This window comes from Triturus cristatus, chromosome 4_1 (assembly GCF_964204655.1).
Source record: "Triturus cristatus chromosome 4_1, aTriCri1.1, whole genome shotgun sequence".
Taxonomy (NCBI): domain Eukaryota; kingdom Metazoa; phylum Chordata; class Amphibia; order Caudata; family Salamandridae; genus Triturus; species Triturus cristatus.
In genome coordinates, this window is record NC_140585.1 from 57,874,306 (window position 1) to 57,880,295 (window position 5,990).

A 5,990-nucleotide genomic window follows, 5' to 3' on the forward strand; every position below is an offset into this window, starting at 1 on the left:
CCGCAATTCATGTATGTTATTTTGTCAGAACGAATACCCGTTCCAGACCCGTACCAAGGACAGACATGCCAGCCCTCCTGATTCAGGCGGGAGACTACCGATTTGAAGGCTAGTCTCCCGTCTCCCGTCTCCAGAGTCAAGCATCCAGAAACCAGATTCGACAGGCTGCAGCAGGAATTACAGAATGACCTCCTTCGGGTGCTTAAAATAACTCAAAGTTGAGCTACACTGAGGGCTCAAAATTACGTTGTCTCTCCAGCCTTTGTTTTCCTACCTACATCCCATAGTTGTGAATATATTATTGCCTGACCCAGCCCAAAAGCTATTGGTTTAGAAGTGAGCTTGGGCAGGCCCTGGGTTCAGGACTCCGGAAAAAAATTTATTTACCTGCCTCCGAGTCCTACGCCCTGCGTAATAGATGATACCTCGACAAGAAAAAGAACTCACTGCTGACAGAAATGTGGCTTCCGGGATGATGAACACACATCATGTGACCAGGTTGCAGTCATGGCGGCCTAGGTCATGTCATCAAGAGCATCCAACAGGTGCCTGCAGACTGAGGAGCCTCATACCTGGGGCGGATCTGACGAGAGGGTTCTCTCTGCTCAGCTTGTCCTGCAGCTTCAATTCGTCGTGGTGAGGCGACATGCTGTTTTGCTCTTTCTTTCTTCCAGTGCCCCTTTTCCTGCTGTGTTGTCAGGAATAAATACTAATCCGTTGGTTTTAAAGGGGGGCCGCATTTGTCTGCCATGGCCACAGTAAACTCAGGACTGTGTAGATTAGAAAGGCTGTGATAAGGCCGGATTCTTGCCTACCTGGTTATCTCCAAGAATCCTCTCAGGTCGCCAGGATCTTTTTATCTGCCAAATAGCGTAGAGGGGATAAACACAATTATCAAAATATATCTACCACAATTAGACTTCATTTGGAAAGGACCACTGACTCCGAATCTAAAATGTGTAAGATTTTATTACAAGCAAAAATAACTGAACATACAAACACCTCAACACAAGGTGCAAAAGATAAATGGGCACTAGTACAAAAGCGAGCCTACGCAAAATTCTCATTCGGCTTAACACAAAGAGAATCACCGACTCCAAAATCATCAAAAAGGCAATTGTAAGACCAATGTCTAAATTGGGAATCATTAGTCAAGGAGGGTAAAACATTAATCTGTCCCTACGCTAACTCTAGGGTGACATCCCTACTTAGCATTCCCATCCCAGGCAAGAGAATCAAGGAAAAGGTGTCAGAAGTGAAGACTCCCTTAAGAAGTACATTCACTTAGTCAGAGCTCGTTCTAAGATGCTCCTTCTAGCTTCCCGTCTAAACCTCATCTGCTCAACCCACGGGCACTGTCCCTAATACAAAACCCCAAAATCACGGGACACGCCCTTCGGCACACCTCTTCAGCAAGGTCTTCTCTCGGTAATTTTCCACAAAGTTGTCTTGCGTCCAACGACGGTTAACTTGGCCTTGGGTCCCAGGCACCTTGCGCAGCAAAAGTAACAATCTCACATTCCAAGGCACTCCCCTGTTGGCTTCTCACAGCATCCTAACTCCTAAAACAAAGATCTATTCTCTCTAACGAGCCAAATGTCCTTGCACCTGCAACAAAACATGGGAACGAGAAAAGCCATTTCACATCTTTAAGATTTTACATATCCCTGCAACCCAAAGCCTTTACCAAGGGAATCCTTTTCGGCCTACAACATTAGCTAACATAAGGAATGAACAGGCCTTCTCTTTTGACATATATGTGATCAGGCCTTTACAAAATTAAACACTCTATTAAACCACACTCTAAGCATTAGTTCATTATTTTCATATACGTGAATAAGCAACCTACACGTAAAACTTTAACATGGCACACGTTTAGCCTAATACATTGCATTGTACGAAAACTAATGATTATTCGTTTTGTTGAATACATTCACAATAACTTGCAACGATGATCCTCACAAAAGCATTATTACATTTCTAATCCCCTCTAGGTTAAACGATTACATCAATACATTTCTATGACACTTCTAAACATACATTTATTAATATGCGGGTGCTGCCTAACGGTGAATATGATGCACCCCTACAAATTTCAGAATCTTACAACGCTCTATCAGTTCCCCCCTTTGATGACAAGTGTCATCACACCATCACAACCTTATTCCCTTGGAGAAAGAACCGACCTAAACAGTGCTTGTCGCCATTCTATTCTGTCGGAACCTCTCCATTCTCTTAAAATTCTGGTATTGACTGTCCTGCAGTCTAGCCATTCGCCTCTCACTCGCTCTAAGAGCTCTTTCAACTCTGTTTCCTCTGTACCACTTACAGGCTCTAATGAGACCCCACAAGCAGATCACACAAACCACAACAATAATAAGAGGCTTCAACACAAATCCAAGGAATCCTTTTCCCAAGCTCGCAAACCAACTTCCCACACGACCGAATCCTTTACCAATCTTCTCCCACACACCCTCTTCAGTCAAATCCGCAATCTCTTGGTGAATCGTGGTAATGTTGTCAATATATTTCTCCAGATCTTTGCTGTTATCTGGAATATACGTGCAACATTCCTGAACTTTCAACAATTTACAGACTCCACCCTCTTTTGCCAATAATACATCTAAAGCAAGACGATTTTGCAAAACCATAGTCCTTATCGACAACATCTCTCCATCTACCAACAACAAAGACCTCGCAGTATTCATTGACAACTCATCAACCACAGTCGCCAACTTTCTTATCTTCACATCATTCAAAACCACACCCAAACTTGGTATCATTACTCCAAAGATATCACCAATCAGGGCTCCTGCACTTGCAGCTTTCCGCACCTTAGAATGATATCCTGTCTCCAAAAGATTCAAATCTTCCGCATGATAAATCTTCGGGAAAATAATAGCCAAGTAACATGTACCATACCAATTCGCAGGCAACCTCACATAGGCATTCCTTCCGCACACAAAATACACAGTTGGAATCACTTGCACCGGACCTTGCAAAAAATTCTTAGCAGAGTCCTCCATAGTAAAGGTATGGTCACACGTACTCTGTCCTACCGAAACCTTTTCATAGTATGTCTGTGGACATCTCACACACAACTTCCCCTTCTGCATCTGATCTAGCGCTATGGGTCCATAACTCCCCTTAGATCTGTGCACTCTCTCCTCATCGGTCCAATCTACTGGACTCTCTCCTGTATTTCGTGTCTGGGTTAGTTTTCTATATCTATCCTCTATCTGAACAATAAACTTCTTTTCAGTTTCCGACAATAAACATGTTTAGATTATGTCGGTGAGCATAAGCCGTATCCAAACTCAACGTTGGTATGAAATACTTCCAAAGTCTGTCCTCTGACTTATAATAATCGTACTTATTCAAATGCTTATAGGCCGGTACTTCAGGAAGTACTGCATCATAATTGGAAAATAAATACTCAATTTGTCTTCTCTCATAGAAGATGCTAAGCAATAAGCTGCAAGAAATACCATAGGTTAATGGAAGGTGATGGTATCTAATACCCTCATCTACGAAAGAAGGTAGCTGCATGCACACATAACAATCTTTCGCATCCATTGCATCAACATACTCATACAACAGCTTTGCATAAGCATTAAGCTTAACGTCACTTCTAGACAGATCTATGTGAAACCTACGACTCTCTTCAAGTATCAAATCTCTTTGAGCTCCTATAGTAACCTCTTTCTGGCTAGAGGTGGTAGGTGTAGGTGTCCCCTGTACCTCCCCCTCCTGCTCATGGGAAACTATATATGAGGCTACAACTACCACAACTATAGCAGCTATCACTACCCCTAAAAGTGTACCTATCACTAATTTAGCTCTACGATGGGTTTTTCCAGCATCTGCCACCTTTGCAAAGTTCTGAGAATTTCAGTTAAAAGTCTCTTTCTCATCCGAGTATTGCTTGTCAACCCAGTTCACACAACCCCTTGAAGCTGGAAGTCCCCTAGCAATTTTCAGTTCCTTATTTATACAGTCCACGAGAAGACTTTCCTAGCCCTCTTTCAGTATCTTGACGGAAAGTCCCTAACTTTATTCTTCTTCCACTCTGGCCTAGGTTATCTTCTTCTTTTGGACCTTTATGTACAACAAAGGGTTTACCTTTAGACCAGAATGATATTCGCTCCCAACAGCTCTAAAACTCCTTGCAAAATCTCAAGACGAAGGATCACCAACTCCTGGAGTGGTGGTACAATAGAAAAAGTCAGAAAAACCAGCGTCTCCAGAATCAACTCACAAACTTTACTCAGAAGCGGTGGATTTGGAATATTGAGGATCAGTATTCCTTCGATTTCCAATCCCGGAACTCTCAGCAACACTTCTATTTTCAAGTTCGGAGAATTGCTGATCAATGTCAGGGATCTCAGCCTCCCTGTGCTCGGTATGCCTGGCATCAGTCACAGCGTATGTCCACTCTGGTGAGGCGTACCTTTGATACGGTACTCTCGCTCTCCTTGACCTTCTCAGGTTAACTCGAGCTTGCTCTTCGTCACTTTGCTCAGATTCAGACATTTCAGAAACTGGGGCAAGATCTCTTCCAAGTGCCAATCTCAAGTTTACCTGTCTCTGGTTCACGGGCCAAACTCTCTCTGCTTTAGTGGCACTTCTGCTCTCCCTTCGGGTACCCTGTGCACTACTTCCCTCTTCAGCAGAATTTGACTCTACTCCACCCACAGCAACACTTTCTTTGTCTGAGTCAAATTCGGGGCTTCGATTTGCACAACCCCTTTCAGCTCGGTCTAGTGCATAACCAACTGCATCAGCAACCCTCATAGCTTGGCTTGCCCTCTCAAATGGCTCTGCCACCTCAGCTGGATTTTCATTCACGAGAGGGGCTGTATCTTCCAAGGGTGCTGGAACTCTACGGTATGGGAGACATGCACCCAGTTTGGCAGTCCCCCACACTTCACTGCCGTGTTCGTAACCAGTATTACCTGGTACGGACCACGCCAACGAGCATCCAGGCAACTCTTCCTCACGTGTTTACGCACAAGTACCCAATCCCCTGGGCATAAGTCGTGGCACAGGTCACTCGCGGCTGGAACAACTGCTGCTTGCACCTGCTGAGACACAGAACGGACTACGTCAGCCAAGCCTTTTCAGTAGTCGAGAATCAAGTCATCTGTGATGTTAATTAAAGCAGTGGCAGGTATCGCTGGCAAACGCATCGCTCTCCCCATAAGTATCTCGTGGGGCGACAACCCAGTCCTCCTATCGGGGACACTACGAAGACTCATGAGAACTAAGGGTAGTGCGTCAGGCCACTTCAGTGATGTCGAAGAACACACTTTTGCCATCCGTGCTTTCAAAGTCCCATTAACTTGTTCCACAATCCCAGAAGCCTCTGGTCGATAACTGCAATGCAATCTCTGATCCACATTTAAGGCAGCACAAAGCAATTTCATGATCTCACTATGGAAATGTGTCCCTCTGTCTGACTCCAAAGAGGTCGGAAAACCGAACCTCGGGATAAGCTCTCTCAGTAACAGTTTAGCTACAGTGAGTGTGTCACATCTACGTGTTGGGTAGGCCTCCACCCATCTTGAAAAGACACATACCACAACTAAGATGTACCTCAGCCCATTGAACTTTGGCATCTCAATGAAATCCAACTGCATCCTATTGAAAGGCCCTCCCGACCTCCCAATGCGGCCCAAAGTCACAGCAGTTCTCTTTCCTGCATTCATCTGCTGGCATGTAACACATCTCTGACACACAGCTTCAGCTACTGTACCAAACTTCGGATTTTACCAGGTCTGTCGGAACACTCACATCATCGCATCTCTACCAAGATGTACAGCACCATGTATCAATCGTGCCATTGGGTTCAACAAAGATTCTGGCAACACAGCTCGTCCATTGTTCAAAATCCATACATCCACATCTCCCTTTTCACATCCAGCTCGTATCCAACTGTCTTGCTCCTGATCAGTAACTTCATCCTGCACCCGTTTTAGCTCCTCCCATGT